The sequence below is a fragment of the Crocodylus porosus genome, unplaced genomic scaffold, assembly GCF_001723895.1.
Source record: "Crocodylus porosus isolate Cpor-Errol unplaced genomic scaffold, CroPor_comp1, whole genome shotgun sequence".
Classification (NCBI taxonomy): domain Eukaryota; kingdom Metazoa; phylum Chordata; order Crocodylia; family Crocodylidae; genus Crocodylus; species Crocodylus porosus.
The window spans coordinates 8,042,321-8,060,575 of NW_017728916.1; positions in this window are offsets into that span (position 1 = coordinate 8,042,321).

The window sequence follows — 18,255 nt, forward strand, 5'->3', positions numbered from 1 at the left end:
CTACAAATGCTCCTTCTTGGGATTCAAAGATTAGCCTGTCTTATCTTTGAATCCCAGGATAACAGAGCTGATGTGCATTACCTACTGTAAGTGGCAATGTTTTCCTGCTCTGCTGACCTGGGCTTGGATCATGAAAAGTGCTCCCAAAGATGCTGTAACAGATGTAAGGCTTCTGAACAATTACCCTAAACTTTATGGGGCAGGTCTAACAGCTATTTGGGCAAGGTCACACTGCAGCTTTGCTGGGGCTTTGTTTTGAGAGTTATCATGTTCCAGCAGTTCTTGGGTTTTCCCAAGGTCGTCTTCTTTTTCAGCAACTATTGTTTGGGTTAGAATAGCTTCTGTGAACCCCTGGAAGGATGCTGTTCTGAACAGCCTCGTGGTTTTCTATGCTCCAAGAAGCATATGCAGTCCAGGTTTATACAGACTTTTGGTTTGCTTTTCTGTTTTGTTTTGAGTCTTAACTTCTCTCTATTTTTGCTCTGGACTATGGGTTTCATAAGTACAGGGGTGACAAAGTCTGAACAATACTTTTGAGATGACCCCTGATTTTTTTAATCCAGATTTTAAAGTCTAAAAACATATTCTAGGCTAGTTGGGGACGGGGAAACATCTGTTTAAAAAATCTTCTGTTAAATAATAAAACATAACTAAATCCCTAAGTGCTGCTGAAAATGTTGAGGACAACCTAACTCCAGCAGGAATTTTTATAATTGCAGGGGATTTCCACAGGATTGAAAGAAGAATATTGCAGTGTTTGTACATAATACTTTGCCGATAGACTAAATTTCTTGGGTTCCTGCTTCTTATCCTTGTGAACAGGAATTGAACCATTGCAGCCTGTGGTTAAAAGAACAGTTAAATCAATCTGCCCAGAAAAAAAATCAGATTCTAAAATAGATTAACTTTACCCAACCTTGTGAAAAAGTGATAAGGTATCAATATTTGCACGTTTTCAAGTGACTTGCTGTTATGATGTACAAGGGAAGGAGGAAATGATATTGCCAAAATACATGGCCAGAGCCAGAGAGAGCCAGGCGAGCCAATACAATCTAAGGCTGTACCCTGTACTGAGCCCCATGTGGCAGGACGAAACAGGATGACGGGCTTCTGTCACATGAGGATGACTTGGTACCTTCCAGTCCACTGGTAACCACTGAGAATATGAAACGTATGCATCATGAATAAAGATTTTTAAATTAAAGGCCCATTTAACTTGCACTTAAGAGTCCTTAAAGAGCTGGCTGAGGACATCTCTGGCATGAAGACATTTGTTTTTTAACAAATGATGGAATACTGGAAAAATTTTGTGGAGCCCAGTAGAAACACCATCTCAAGGATGAGTCTATACAGACAGTGTGGAGATCTGCTAATCAGTCAATTTTTAATCCATTTCAGGTAAGTGATGGGTTCTCCATCTCTTGGTATCTTCAGATCACAAATGGATGCTTCTTTGGAAGACATGCTTTAGCAAAACATAAGTTCTACTTTAGTCAGACACTAGCTCTTGAGCTCAGAGATGACTGGGAGAAATGCAGTGATCTCTAATACATCATGATCTAATGGTTTCTTCTGGTTTTGTGCTCTGTGAACCTTTATGTGTAACCAGATTTGATGTAGAAAGAACAATAGTGATATTAAATGTGCAAAAACAGATAGAAATAATGTGTCAAAGCCAGGTTTGTCTTTTCTCTGTGTTGTCTTTTGACATAAGCCTATAAACTCTTATGGGACAGAGGCTGCGTGTCTGTCTTTTGTTGTGTGAAGTGCACCAGGTGCCCAGTGCAGTGAGATCTCTGGGCCTTGCTGTTATTCAGGAGCAAGTGCCCAAGCACAGGCCCAAGAGCACACCTCTCTGGAGGCAGTTTCATGACTCTCTCTCCATCCTGGGTGTTTGTGCAGAGGGGGAAGGAGACACAGCCTGCAGAGAGAGTGGGGTCTGAGCACCAACAACTGGCCCTAGCCCAACCCTGCAGGGCTCAGGACTTGCACACGGGGTGCCAGTGCACCATGAATTTGGACCCCTTCCTGGGAATGTAGATTGTGTCCTTTGGGGACAATGTATTCTGCACATGATCAGGTTTGAGCGAATTCCACAGATGAATGCCCATCCCAAAAACATGTGCTATATGAGCTTAGGTGTTGTAGGTTTGAGCCACATGGGTTGCTGTGATGTCTTCTAGTTGCTATGTGGCTCCTGCCCATCTCTAATGTAGCCCTCCCTTGATTGCTCATCCACCACATCTTGTTGTTATAGAGATTAAGGGGCCTTAGAGTAAGTCTGAGTCCAATCAACGCATCAGTGGGTTTCTCTCATACCCCACTAGTCTCAATCTATCCCCTAAGATAAACAGACCCTCTGGGCCTGCCTGGGCTCCTGCAGGGCACCTATAGCTTTAAGGGCAAACTGCGTGACTCCGTTCCTCCCCTACACCACACCCCAAGCCTCACGGGTATTTGCATTTGAGATGTTCCTTCCTCTTAGTCCCTCTCAGGTCTCTTGGACCCCCTGGGTCTCTCCACCCTCTTTTTCTCAGCTAGGGGACCTCTGTACCCCCACTCAGCCCCTTGTCTGGGCTGGTGGGTTTTCTGTAAGCCTTGAGCCTGTCTCCAGCAGGGCTCAAGTCTTGTAACTCAAACAATAGTATCAACATTTAAAAAGGCCCCTTGCCTTCACAACCCCTTTCTTCTCTGTCCCAGGCAATATTCTCTTGTTCCCAGGCCTGCAAAGTTGCTCTGCTTCCCCTACCTTCTTTGCCCCTTCAGGAGCCCCTCTGCCCTGCCACAGAGAACTCCTGTCCTCAGGGCTCTCAGGGCTAGACTACCCAACCAGCTCAGGTACTGGGCTTATCTAGCCCCAGCCTGACCCTCTTCGGTTGGATGAGCCCCCAGTTATCCCCCACACCACCTGGAAGCGGCCTGTCAGGCAGCTTCTGCCCTTGAAATGGCAGGCGCACCATAATGCCCTGCTACATTGGGTTATATTATAGATTAGTGCTTGATTTACTGTTGAAGAACAAGCTTTTCCCCCACAACCACCTTCCCCGCTATGTTTCCCATCCAGAAGCAATGCTTGGTACATGAACCTGCATGTAAAAGAGAGACTGTTGGCTGCGCAGTCCTGTCTGCCCATGCCTTCTGTCCTGCTCTGCATATCTGGCCGCATTTTGTTTACCCTGATCGTTCCCATATGGTTTTCTTCTTCTCCTGGGGTGTGATACCTAGAATATAATTTTTTCTGGTATGTAACAATATCTCATCTTGTCCTTGCGCCAGTGCTGCATGTCTAGAAATTGAACTTGGACTCCTAAGAATATTAAAGGCGATGAGATTCTTGATATGAGCTTGCAGAAAAAGTCAGGCATAAGCAAGAAATGCTCTCTGGGATGAACACCCAGGCACTGCAACAGAATTAACTCATGATATCTTGTCAACAAAACGATTATAGATGGGGGAGTGCAGATATTTATTGAAAAGTGTGATATTTTCCTGCTCTCCATTCCGTATGCCTGTCTTCTCTGACTGTCTTTGAACTTTCCATTCTCAAGGTCATTGCAGAAAACATTATCAGGCAGTCATCTCTGCTCAGCAATGGAGCTGTGCTTGATGGTATAGCTGGGTAAACTTAAATTTGTTCAGAAAGCTGTTTCTTTTTTATGGTGTTTTCCCCCCCTAAATATATCTGAGAGCTTTCAGTGTGCAAATGTTTCTTTGTGAAGTGTTGCACATTAGGCTAAAATGCCCAGTATGTAGCAAGCTCTTAGCAAGATTTGAGTAGTTTATTGTATTGTATCTGTGCCCACCTGGAAGTAGAACCAGAGTACTTGATGGTCTGAGATGCTGTTATGGTATCCCTAGAAACAAACTCTTATACACATAAGCACCTTGAATTAGTGATTGTAGTGCAACCACCTGCAGATAAATACTGTGACACTCTCCCAGGCGAAAGGAAATGTTAATGAATGAAGCTTCGCTGTGAGAAAGGGTGAGTTTTCCTCGCTTTTTAAAAAACAAAAAGGAAAAGTAATAGAAGTGGTAAACAAAATAGTCACTCTAGTCTCTGATTAGTAATAATCCCAAATTAAATTATGGGGCTACCTAGTGCTACAAATAGGCTTCTTTTGAAATTTCCCTATGATCTTTTACTTCACAAGCACTAACAAAGCAAAAGCCATTCCAACAGAATAGATGGAGAAAATAAACATCTGAACATGCATGGGATCATTATTAATTCAAGCAAGCCGGATGCAGTGATGCTACCAGAATGAAATCCATGGACAGATCATGTAAATCAGCACAGCTCCAATAGACCCGCATCAGTTTCCCCCAGCTGAGGATCTGGTCTGGTCTGTAGGAGTCAGGACATCACGAGCACCATACCAGATGCATAGTGGAATAAGCATCCTTGTTTGTCCTGATACTGACTTCCCAATTCTTAAAGTATGAAAACAAAGAGGATATGTCACCTCTTTCACTTTATACTGATATTTCTCCTGATGCAAAGATCCTATGAACAAAACTGAACAGGGGAAGGCTGTTTGTGGCATATAAACTATGTGACTGAAGGAAACCACTTCTGCCTGATGAATATGACTTTACATTCCTGATCATACAAACATAGGCTCATAGAAAATGAGGGTTGAAGGGACGTCAGGAGGTCCCACCTAGTCCAGCTCCCTGCTCAAATAAGAACCAGCCCAAAATGCATAATCCCAGCCAAGGCTTTGTTGAGCCAGGTCTTGAAAACCTCCAAGGATGCAGCTTCCACCACCTCTGGGTAGCTTGTTCCAGTGCTTCACCACCCTCCTAATAAAGTTTTTCCTAATATCCAACTTCAACTTCCCATGCTGCAAGCCCATTGCTCCTTGTCCTGTCATCTGCCCCCACTGAGATCAGTCCAGCTCCATCTTCTTTGCAGCCCCCCTGCAGGGAGGTGAAGGTTTATTCAATCCCCCTCGGTCTTCTCTTCTCCAGACTAAATCAGCCCAGTTCCCTCATCCTCTCCTCACCAGTCCTGTCCCTCAACCCCACAACCATTTTCGTTGTCTTCCACTGGACTGTCTCCAATGTGTCCACATCCTTTCTGTAGTGGGGGCCCAACACAGTGCAATGTTCATTTGGTGATGATCATTGTATAGTACAACATCATTTCACATCATTTTTTGCAAGTCTAGAAATAACTCAAGCTAAATAGACTATCATGTGAATTGGAGGGGAGCCATACATGTGGACCAAGACCCGTACGTGCTGGGTGCTGCATCAGACAAAAGGCACCTGTGCATGAAGGAACTTGTAATACAACAAGAACAGGGAGACATGGATAGAGACAGACAGAACAAATGACCGCTCCAGATTTTCCATTACAGAATGGAGTTGGGTTGCAAAAAAAACTACCTGCTCTGACTGTTTGCTGTTATATTTGTGGGGCAGGTTTCTGTAACACATTGTTGGGAAACTTGGCATGAACTTTAGCAGTTTGGGCACTGGACTATAATCCACTGAATGGGTGCCTACTAGTGCTGCTGCTAGCTTGCAGGGTGATTTTGGGCAAGTTTCCCGTGTATATGACTGCTGTAGTGTCCCTGCACAGCTTCACGGTGGCATTGACTGCACAATAGCTCCACAGTGCTACTGCGCAGTAGTGATGAGATCCTGCACAGTACTAACAAGCTACTGAGCAGTAAGCCTCTCATATAGATGTGGCCCCTGTAGTGTTTGCCTGGCATTGGCCTGTGGCCATACTTATTCCACTTCATAAGGGACTACTCCCATATAGTTATAGACCTTATATGGGAGACTAGATTACAAAACTAGGTGGTCTGAAAGTGCACATGATGAAGTAAAATAAAAACCCAGCCCATTCTTTAACTTCAGCTTAGAGCATTTTCAATGCAGAGTATGATTCACTGAGCAAGCTGTTGTTTTTTGGCACTTGGAATTATTGGCTTGGCACCCTGTCAAGTGAAGATAAGTTTCAAGGAACTGTTAGCCCAGGAGAAATGGCACCTCTTTCAAGATAAAGATGAATCATCCCCCTTCAAAACAACAGCTTTCAAGTTACTGAGCACTTTTTAAAATAATGCTGATTTTTGTTTGATGTGTCATGAAGGGTTTGATGTAGAGAGCAAGCACTGCAGCCTAGAAACATTGGAGGAAAACAGCCCAAAATCTTTTAAGTAAATCATCTTGGGCTACATTCAACTCTAGTGAACTGACTGTGCAATTAGATCATGAGCTTTCGAGTAACTAAGAGCTAGGAGTGAGGAGGACACTAAGCCAGTACATTGCTGACAGGAGCTGGTCAGGCATTTTCCAGTGAAATGTTTTCTTAGCAGATAAGGTGATTTCCACTAAAGCAAAATTTTCCAGTGGAAATTGTCAGTTTTGCTGAAATAATTCAGTTTTCCTTCAGGAAATAAAAAGCATTTCTTTTTTTTTTTTGGCTGGGTTGACCTCATTCAGTGTATTCTGTTTGACTGAAACATCTTTTTTTTGGTGGGTGAGGGGGAATGAGATTCATTTTGCTTTCTCCCCCCTGATTAAATCACTACAGCATGTCATAGTATCCCCCAAACCGTAGTGTGTAATGGGCAGTTTTAAGCGGCCACGGAGCCTAGCCCGTAAAGGAAAATGGAGGCATGAGGCACCCAAAGGAGTTGTCCCTTGAGTTATTACAGCAGCGCAGATAAATCAGCTCAGCAGTGCAGCAATTCATGTTGTGACATCTCCAAAGTGAAATGTTTGACTTTCCTTTCCACAAACCCAAGGCTGTTTCAACATTTTGCCCTAAATTGAGACAAAAACATATGTCAAATGGAGTTTCCCAAGGTCTGGAAATTCCAGTTTTCAGCCTGGTCTGTGCCGAATCACGAACCCCGAGCTGAAGCCTGACTGGCCTGCAGTGGTTCCGTCCTCCTCTGAATGCCGAAGGCCTCATGGTGGTGAAGGGCTCTGCAGTCCAACTGAGCTTCCTCGAAGGATGCAGCAGAGTCAGTGAACTTGTAAGTTGGAAGGCAAAACCATCTCCAGACACTGAGAAGATGAGGTTCTTAGTACAATGGATCATTTGTACCCAGGAGCAAAGTACCTCTCTTTTCTTTGCATACTGCAGCTGGCATATCACCAAATGAGAAACGTTATACCCGCAAGTTCTGTTTGTTGCACACCTTTCCTTTCTACTTCTGTTTCCTTCCCACTTCTGTTTCCTTCCCGTCCCCAGGCAGTTATTTTCAACACAAAGGGTGTCCGAACCACCCCCAGGAACCGACCTATTTTTTTTTTATTCAGATACAATTTTCTGGTTCTTGGCATTCAGGTTTGCCCATGGAAATAAGCCACAAAAGCCTCATTAGCATTTCCCTGCAATATTCATTGTGCGAGGCAGGATCTTTGTGTTATCTGTATCTGTGCAGCAGCAAGCACTTGAATCAGATCCATGTTCCCTTTGATTAGAAACACTGCATTGTAATTGGGCTGCCTCCACTCAGCTCAGTGTAATGTTGTATTTGCTGTATCTAAACGTCTGTGGGGATGTTAATTCAGGCACTTTTCGGTCTCAGAGTAGTTCAGATTATTAGGACTCAGAGCAGATTTCCCTATAGTTTCACATTCATGACTGGTTTTATGTCAGGATAAATCAGCATAAAATATTTGATGAGTCCTGGGGATGAACCAATATGGTTACTTTTTAGATTTAATGAATTACAATGCAGGGAGATAAAACAATCATTCTTGGCTGAATAGGAAATCAGATGCAAGTGGTTTGGATTACCATGGGTTTTAAATTTCAATAGGTTGAGGGCCAGATGTGTCCTTCAAATTCATAACCATAATATTTCCTAAGGAACCTGTCTTTCTGGCACCTGTCTGAATTAAACTGTGTGCAGAAAGGCAGCCCTGGGCTCTACTGATATTCTGCTTGATCCCAAAATCCAAGCACTTGCTTGGTTTGTAATCCAGGGCCCATTTGTAATTAGGCTACTGCACCATCACCTATACACAGGCCAGTGAGGCTATGCATGGACCATTTATCAACGGAGGGTGGTTTAATTCACATCAGAGCTGATCTAGATTCCAAGGGCACTTGGCAAGTAGCCTGCCTGACTTTCCTTTTACCACGTGCTCCTCATCCCAGCTGTCGCTGTCATGGCCTCTGTCACTGCTGGACCCGATAGCAGCTGTGTGCTCTGCATGGGGCTTCACTGGATGCTAGTCAAGGGGATCCAGACAGCCCAGGCCACCAAAGTCTGCCACGTGCTTGGCGTTTCTCTCACTGAGCGCATGTCACCTGTCCTCCGAGGAGACATCAGCTCCCAGGTGCTCTCCTGATGTAGTTCAGTGCTCTTGCTGGTCCCAAATCTTTAAGGGTTGTGGTTCTCAAGACCCTTGTTTTCTATGCCAACATCCAGGTTTAGCATGAGCTGCAGGTTCCTCCACTAGCGCATCTGGGGGCGAGGGTCACGGAGGACCCTCCCCATCTAAACGCTCTCACCCTGCGCCTACAGACTCTGCACCTGTCAACCTGTCGGCTGTACTGGAAGGTTTCTCTGTCCATCTAGGAGGTTTTTCCCCAGGGGCTGTTGGGAGGACAGGAAGTTTGCTTTTTTCCTTCGGGGAGAAGGAGGAGTGATTCTGAGTCTGCACTGCTTGAGCTTGCTGTGCAAAGGGTTTGTGCTGGCTGCAGTCCCTTGCAGGTTGCCTCGTGCTCCTCTTATTAATGCAACATAATTTCAGCTCCAACGTATGCCCACTGGCTTCAGCACAACTGCCACTTCCAGGGCTGAACTTGGCCCTGAATGTAGTTAGCTGTAAGTAGGACAGGCTTTCAGCACGGCTTCCTCCCACCCCACCCACAGCCGGCACAGCCCCGCAGCACTCAGTTGCTCAGCTGACTTTGGTGCTGTATAAATAATAAACATGATAATCAGTCAGAGCTGAATTCTGCCCTGAGAGACCGGAGAGGTTTGAATTGAATACATCTGTTTGGCCTCTTCTGGTGATGAACTAGGTGCCGGTGAAAGTGAACTATTTATAGTGCTTGCTAAGGGCAGGCAGAGCCCAGGCTGGCAAGGCGCAAGCTGTTTCACACTGCTCTGTTAATGCAGTCGGTCCGGACCGGCAGCACTCCACCTCCCGGGAACCGGATCGGTCTCACCAGGTTTGCAGCTGGGGAGAACGCGACCTGTCATCCACAGGGGACTAGCACAAGGCCGTCAGCAAACAAATTCCCACCTGTTACCGTCTCAGTGGGGGTGTCGCACCGCCTGGCTCTGCCTGGACCTGTACCGTGTGTCACTAGGAGCACGAGAGCCATCACACCCTCTCTGCACAAGTGTAAGGCTAGGCACCAGGCAGGGCTGAGCCAGGCTCCCGGGCCCTGCCTTCTCCCCATGGCTGTGCCTGTGTGTGAGCGGCCGTTGCTGCTCTCCCGGCCCTCGCACCCAAATGCACCTAAGACGCCCAGGCACGATTCTACCGAGGAAGATTCCTGCTGTGTTTCTCCCTGCACTTGGCGATGTTCTACGGGGAAAACTAAAACAGGATGAATTACGACAAGAGACATACCTGCTGCTTGTGCCCTGCTAGCTGAGCATAGCTCAGTGCAGCGTCTCTTATAGGGAGGAGCTGTTGTCTGCAATGTTTCTGGGACTGATCGTACTCCTGGCACAGACTCAGGGGTTGAAAAACTGGGTGGGTGTGTTCACTTCAACACACACCTTCCCAAGTAACTTGTGTGTGCTCACAAACGCCGAGGATCCTGGATCAGCTCATGCTAGGTGAGGGAGTCGAGTTTGGAGCTGGTGCAGCCGGACCTATTGACAAATATGTGCAGAACCACCAAAGTCCCTTCAGTCCGTGTGGCTGCCTCTCCACCTCCCCTTGCAGCACAGTGGGCCTGCCACGAACTCCGGCTCTGGGGCTTCCACCCATCTCCCCCGGGTTCACTTGGCAGCACTGCAGTGAGGACCGGTGAATCCATCCTCTGACTCTGTCGGCAGTGCTCAGCCTAGTTTGGCCTTGGCCCCTTTCCATCAGCAAGGGTCTTGTGACCCCACCCCAGAGGGAAGGCAGGGGTGGAAGGGAAAGGGGTTGTGCCCACGTCCCACGTCAGGTACACTGTACACTAGTCAGGGGATAGTTGTTTGGGCTCTTCCACCCAGGGAAATAGGATTCTTCACGAGCTCTTCCTTCATATGGTCAACGACCAGCTCCAACGCATTTCTCCATTTGCTGTTTCTGTTGGCCAGAAAGCTCCTTCCAGACATCTGAGTTAGTTTTCAAACTGCTCTGCACCTCAAAACCCCTTTCTGGCACAGACTCAACTCTGCTGGTTGTGTGGTTCTTGCAAGACACTCATAGCGAATTCACCATGATCAGTAGCAATGTAGCGTGTGGCAATAAGACGAGACAGGTTGGCCAGGCCATCCACACCTTTTCTCTTGTTAGCCGCTCAGCACATCTCCTGCCCGGTGCTCAGGCCCATCTCATCTCAGCCCAGAGTTGGTGGGAGCTCATCCTGCTTCTCCTGGAGATTGGTGGCTGCAGGCACTTGTCTCCGAAGTCATTAGCGTCGGGAGGCTGGCAGCAGGAGCCCAATAAAACTTCATTAGGGCATGCACTGCACTTCTTCCCTGAGAAAGCTGTGTGGAAATTAAATTGGTGCCGCCTGTTTATGACTTGAAGCAGCTGAATTGCTGACATCACGATGCCCTGGAGAAGGAGAGAAAATTGTCTCTTTTGTTTTTTCAGGAGACTGTTCACAACATCCTGTGCTAGAAATTTAATTTAGCTGCAAACATTACACCTTGCTACAGCATGTCGATCCTCCCGACGCTGAGGATAAACAGCATCTATTTCCTCCAATTACTCCGGGTCCGCCTGACGATTTCGCCTTTATTCATTGTAACGTGTCCTTTCCCGGGGTCATTTGTCTCGTGCGTGAAAGGGCAATGTCTGACATTTGGTTTCAGCAGGTTTAGCGGTTGCTTGTGAGCCACAAAGGTTCTGTCTGGTTAAATAAAGTTTTACTGTAGATGTTATTTGCAGGTCTGTGTCCCCCCCCACCCACCCCACCAGCCCTCAACCAAAATGTCAATGTGAGCTGCTCTTCAGAGCGCTTTAGGGCACCTTGAATGGCCCTGGAAATAGCAGGTGTTTAGCCTCAGGCCTGCACTTCTGAACCTTCCTTAAATCAACCCTCTGCAATCACACGTCTCCACTGAGGAAGCGGCCAACATTAGAGTGCTGCCTTTTGTGAATTGACTGTACTTTGTTGTTTGAAGAGCTCGTCATTGTTGCTCCGAGATGTAGGTTCATACGAGCAGCCGCCCCGGGACTTTTTAAACAAAAGTACTCCCATTGAGCACGTTAGCCTGTGTTCTTTGGGATCTAAGTCGTGTGTGAGGCATAAATACCTAGGTGCACCGATACTGAGTTGGATGTAGACACGACTGTATTTGTGGGCATGGCTGACTTAGGTAATGTAATAGTTGGAGTAGTCAGTGCAGGATGATGTGACTCCCTCTGCCTTGGGGCTCTGTGCAGAAGCTAAGCACAATTCCAGGTCTTGCGTGTCTTGCGCAGTAGGGCTGGGGTTGTCTGTTGAAACCGGGGCTGCAGCCTCCCCAAAGGGAGCAACGCTGGTGAAGTCATGTCTGTGTCTGCAGCAGCCCCTGGAATGGGGCCAGCACAAGCCAGGGAGGAATGAGCGGCTCACCTGTAAAGAGGCCTAACAGGGACTTGACTGGGTGTGTTCCCAAGGATCCCTGCGGTTCTCTGCTGCCCCTTCTAGCCTGATTATATCCTTCCCTGTCTCTGCCCTGTGCTCTGCAATCAGAGTCTTACATTCCCAGCCTGGCCCGAGGCGCTACCCTTGGAAATGGGTAGTGCCTAGGGCTGTGAGCATTGCATCCACTCTGCAACTGAAGAGACACCTCTGCCAGGCCGCTTTCAGCTACACCAGGGCACGGCGCCCTCCCCGCCACGCTGTTCGCTCTGTGTGGGATGGTTACGGAAACAGACAAACTCTGAGCTCCAGTGCAAAAGCCCCACTTCCAAGTGCCATGTGTCGAGAGCAGGCTGCTACTCAGTCGTGCCCTGTTACATGGTAAACAGACTGGGAGGTCGTGGGGTTTGCTAAACCAGTAGCATAACTAGGGCGGAGTGGGGGGCAGCTGGGGCAGTAGTCCCAAGTTTTGACTTCAGTGGAGGGGCAAAAATAACAGCTGCTGCTGCTGCCCCATGTATTGGCACAGCCTAGGATTCAGAGCTGCCTGCTACTCCTCTGTGATAGATGATTTGCTAGAACGACTCCCATTAGCACTCACATTCGTTTACCTAGGATTCCTTACAGCAAGGCTCAGCAATCACAGTAAGCAAAGCAAAACACATGGGTCTCATGCTGTTTGTACCTAAAAGCTCACAAAGAACATTTTTTTCCAATTATTTAGCTGGTCTAATAAAAGATATCACGTCTGCCCAAAGAACCGTGTCTGCATGGGTCTCATGAGGCATTTCTGGGACTTACTACCCCCTGCCTGTGCAACCAAGGCAGAACTCCCTACCTTGTGTTGCTGCCCCATGCGGACAGGCCCTGTGTGGACCTTTTGCTTTTTACACACCAGCACCAGGTACCTGGAACAGTCCTACCCAGCAAGCCCCGCTGTGACAATGCAGAGGCAACAGAAACACCACATCCCGGGGGAAACGCATCAGGAGAAACGTGTGACTCCGCTGGACTCTTGGAGAGAAGCAAACTACTCCCATTCCAAGGTCCTAGAAGAAAAGATTATCTACTGTATCCCAGATTCTGGGGAAAAGTTAGGTTTATTTTCTTTGCAGCTAGTAGATCTTTTCAAGTATGCAGCACTGCCCATTTCTGCCACAGGACTGATGCCAGAATTATATTTTACCCCTGCCTCAGGAAAGGAGCACTGAAATGCTGTTCTGGTGTCAGGAAATCTCTAAGGGGAGATGTAGACCAGTACCTACAGATTAAGTCCTGCTGAGCGAACTCATTGCCCAAGAATGAGACCTATACCATAGTTCTCACATGCAACGCACCCTGGGATATAATATATACCTTGTTTTTGAAAGGCAGAACAAAGGAAAAAAACATATTTTCCAGAGTTCTGGTTGCACAGGGCAGGGGCAGAGCATAATAATCTTCAGATGACTTACCCTCTTTTCCTGTTGTGTAATAGGAGGAGGGAGACCCTGCAAGTAGCAGACAGCAAAATTGCCCTAAGAAAAGTTAGCTTGATTAGTGAACATCAAGACCAAGAACATCAAGTACATCTCCTTAAAATGGAGACAGTCATTAACACCTGTGGAGTAGAGAACAGCGATCCATTAAATCAATTGACTCCCTTAGCTGCCTGAATAATAATACCATAGCTTCTGCACTCTGGAGCAGGAATCAAAGCAGGAATCAAAGCAGGGTGCTTCTATCCCAGGCAGAAAATCAATTTTCCCAGTTCATACATGCACCCCAGTTTGGGGGGTCTGATTGATATGTGATGTATGTGAGAAAATAATAGTACTTTGTTCAGCCAGTTGATCAATCACCTTTCAGGAAATTGCAGTGGACAACAGTTCTCCTGCAAGGCGATATTCAGAATGACAGGGTTAAACTCTTCGTTATCAATCCATTAAAAACTGTTTCTGCACTGGGCAGGGAAATTGAGTTTTCAGCCTTTCTGAAAGCTCTTTGTGGGATGGTTTGTATTTATTTTTTTAGCTGGGAACTGAAAAAAACCCTCCACATCCCTAATGCACTGTTTGCAAAGGGCAGAGTTGACTTTGTTTTATTGCAGAAACATTGAATCTATTATTTCAATTGGTCCCCAAGAGCTCAGTTGTAGAAAGTGAAAGACCGCTGGAGCCCTATTTATTACAACAGAGTAAGAGGAGATCTAAATGAACCAGGATACATGGACTCCTGATAGATATCTCAAGACAATGAACAAGAGAACAGGGCTTCAGGCACTGAGCACAGACACATTGTGTGCATGTCTTGAGGCAATGCAGAGACAGCTTTCCCAGACTTCGAATTAGTTCTTCTTGCCTATAATTCAGGGAAGAAGCCGTAATAAGTTTTTCTTTCTTCGTGATTCATTAGATCCGACTGCAGTGACGTGACAACGGTCTCCCACTCCACTGTGGGAAGGGAAGGGAAGGGGAATGCAACCTTACTCATCATCAGTGCGGTTCTTTCACATGCAGCTCACACTGTTGACTGTGTGGGGGTTGCAGGGGCAGACTTAAAATCACTCACCCTGCTCTGAAAGATAGCAGGCCTTCCTGAGGCTTCTTGGTTAAAGCTCCCCCTCGGCGTCACTGGGATTTTTACTTGCGTAAGCACCACAGAGGCAGCCCTTGCAGTGGATCTTAATGATTTAGCAAGGGGATGCATGCACAAGCTAGTAGTGATTTTTTTGCTTCTCAGCACCATCCCAGGCTAGTAGTCATTAGCTTGCCATGTGCACCAATGCTGCCACCACACCGTGCATCGTTCACAAGTGACATTTCACTGCCATTTCTGAAACTTTGTTAGTAACTTTTCCCATTGATCAGGCCCCACTGATGCAAATCTAATCTCATCTAACATGCTTTCCCTGGCTGGGGTGTGTGTTTTCTTTAACCTCATAGACATGATTTTTTTAGTTTATTTTCCTCTTCTTTCATAAGAACATAAGGACTGCCACTGACTGGGTCAGACCAGAGGTCCATTTTGCCCAGTCTCCTGTGTCATGTAGGGGCAAAGAGCAGATGCTGAAAGGGAGAGTGAACATGGGGTGACTGTTTTTTCCCCCTGTTCCTCTCCCACTTGCAGCCTCCAGCATTGAAGGCCCAGGCAGGTGTGATACAGAGGCCGTGCCCGTCACTCCTGGGCTCAATAGCTTCTGATGCCCCTTTCCTCCAAGGACGTGTCCCATCCCTTTGTGAATCTGGCTAAGCTGGCATGTGGGCACATCCATGGCTCCCACCACATTTGGTAGCCGTGAGCTCCACACGTCAACAACACACAGGGTGAAAAAGACCTTCCTTGTGTTCATTTTAAACTTAACACTTACTAGTTCTGTGTTGTGACTGCTGGTTCTTGTCTTGTGAGAAACAAGTCAGTAATAAATCCCTATTTACTTTCCCCTCACTCTCCTAGGGTCCAAAACTTCAGTGCTCCTTTGTAAGTATGCCCTTGCTCCGTAAATGTCTCTCTCATGCTACAGGAGATCATTACACTAACAGGATGTTGCAAAAACAATGCTGATCAATTATGTTTTGTCATTTGTCCCATATAGTTAACATAAACTAAGACACCTTTGGTGTTTTCTTAGATTTTCCAGCACTCACATACTGCCCTTTTTAAATCTGTGCATAATTATGAGGATAAAGTTCTTTTGGTAAATCTGATATCTTTTATTAGACCAACTAAAATAGTTGGAAAAATTCTTTGCAAGTTTTCCCCTACAAACACCCTTCTGTTGGCAGAGGGAGCATAAGCCTAATTATGAGGATGGAGCACCATCTTCTGGTGAGCTATCGAAAGGCAGTACAAAGCAGGTGGAGACTACAGCATATTTATGAACCAAGGACTACAAAAGCTTTATCAATTGTTTCCAATATATCCTTTTCATCCATGTGCAAGATGAAGGAATTGCACTCCTGAAACCGACCCCATCATTCCCATTAGCTGTATGTTTCTTGTCTTTGCTCTTTCTAACTCTTTGGAAAGTAGCCAGGAGCCTTGCACACGGCACCTGGGAACCAGGGTTATTTGCAGGGTTATTCTGGGATCACAAAGGGTCACTGTGTTGGGAAGGAGCTATGTGCTCCACGTCTGGAGCCAGGGATAGGTTTAAACTCTTGCTTGCTGCAGCAGGTTCCAGCGTCCAGCTGAGGTAGATACCCAAGGTCAGTAATATTCCTAAATCTCCATTCTGGGTAGAAGAATTATATTTCTGGAGCCCAAATCAAATTACAGTCCTGGGTCTCTCCCTTTTGCCATCCTAAAATTCCCATTGCTATTTCCATAGGGTGTAGAAGACCCATGTATATCTCACCTTTCAGTGCTGGTGTTTCTGTTCACTGATAGACAACTGATGTCCCACCCCAGAGGAGGATGTATTTCTGTTGTTGCCTGCAGTCTTGGTCCAAACCCCACTGATGCAAAGGAACTGCCTGAGGCCCATCGTTTGCACGTCAGCTGAGCAGGACACAAGATGAGCTGCTTGGGATTTAGCCCCTAATGGCCTGGAGTGATTCCTCCGTCCACACAGCTTCCTCCTAGGGCCAATTCAGCAGCAGCCAGGTCATGGGCACCACATCACGCTCAGCCATATGTAGCAGGAGACAGTCTTGGCTCAAGGACTTCATTCAACAAAGAAGACAAAGCCTGGGAGAGACATACAGGCACAGAGGGAGAAAGTCTTGCCTGGGAAATAAGGGAGCAGAGCCCAGCTCTCCTAACCATCTGTCCCTGGTTCACTCTGCAGACGTCACAGCAAGGGGCCCTGCTGAATCCCTTCAGATGTGACCCTACCCCACTGGAAGAAACAGAGCAGCACAGCAGAGGTGAGGAGATGAAGTTGAGAGACTGCCTGCTCCTATGTGAGATCAACCCGAGTCATCCTTGATTTTGCCCAGTTTCTCTCTTAAGGCTGATTATGTTGCACATTGGCTTTCCCCTACAGAGTGACCGTCTTTGTTCTCCCCTTGGTCCATCAGCACCATGACTGTGACACAAGGCTCATGAAAACCTTTGCAGCTACTAAGAACCAGTCCCAGCTGTTGGCATGCGTACCATCCCATCACCACTATTGGGGGCAGTGAAAGGACTCCCTTTGCCTTTTCTTGGAGCCACCTGGGACCTTTCCCCACTCCAGAAAGCTGCCGTGAACTGAACTACTCAAGGTCCTTTATATTCCTCAACAGCAGCCTTAATTTTTGGAGCTGCTAAATTTCCCTTTTAGCACGGGGAGTGCTACTTGCTCAGACATGCATCTTCCCTGGAGTGTCTCATGCAACTTTCTTTTTATAAGGGGTCCTCTGTTCAAATGAAGCCCTAAATGCTTCCAGGTGTATGTCAGCAAGCAGCATGTACCCACAGCCCAGTAGCTTAACCTTCAATATTCAGCTTCCACAACATCTTACCTGGCTTAGAGACAACACGGAAATTGCCTTTCCCTGGACTGGGTCCAAATGGCTGAGCAACTTTTGCTTCTCCTTTCCCTGAGTTTCCAGTGAAGACAGTCTCATCCCTGGGAAGAGGGTGTGAAGGCCATGGATGTGTCCACATGCCCCACATTTCTTTGGCACACTGCTATTTCATCAACAGACCACTACCCACCCCACAGACAAGCGCCCACCTCTCATGTAGGGCTCCAACAGCATGGAAGGCTATCTGTACTGGGGGGAATTGCCTTATTGAGGACACCAGACAGGTGCAAGAGAGCTCTCCAGACACCCCCACCGGCCCAGCCAACATCGCATTGTAGACTGAAGTAGCACTGTTTATTCGGTTTTATTTACTGGAGAACTGTCTCGATAATGCATATTACAGAGGCCCCATCTACATGTCACACTTTAGATGGGATTAACCAGTTAATCATGTATTAAATTGTCACCTGGCCACATGTTTAATCAATGAATGGTGTGATAAAAAGGAGGAATAAGCCACAAAGTTGTTCCACAAAATATGTGGAATAACTTTGTACTTATTCCACAAGATATGTGAAGTAACTTTGTGGCTTGTTACTATCATGCCATTAATTGAACTGGGCTGAGATTTCTGGATGAGGGCACTGCCTGCCAGCCATCTGCTACATTCTTACTTGTATAAATAATGCAAACTTTCCTAAGCCTGGTCCTAGAGTTCGCATCCATGGATTCTCCACCAGGCAGAAGCACACCTGAGAGGTCTGGGCTGTGTTTTGCTGCTCTTCGGAGCAATAATATTTACCTGCCGTTAATCTCTTCAGCCACTAGATGCCTTAATGCCATGTTCAGGAAAGAGAGTGACCTCTGGTTATGAGCAAAGATGGAAACCAGTGTTTTCACTGCAAAAGAAATGCCTCTTCTTTTAGAAGGACGGTGACTGTACATATTATAGGCAAAGGAAATACTTAGCATGATGTCTAGTAAAAAAGCCTTCTCTGTACTGGTTTCATAGTTTCATAGTTTCTAGGGTTGGAAGGGACCTGAGTAGATCATCTAGTCCGACCCCCTGCCATGGCAGGAAAGAGTACTGGGGTCAAA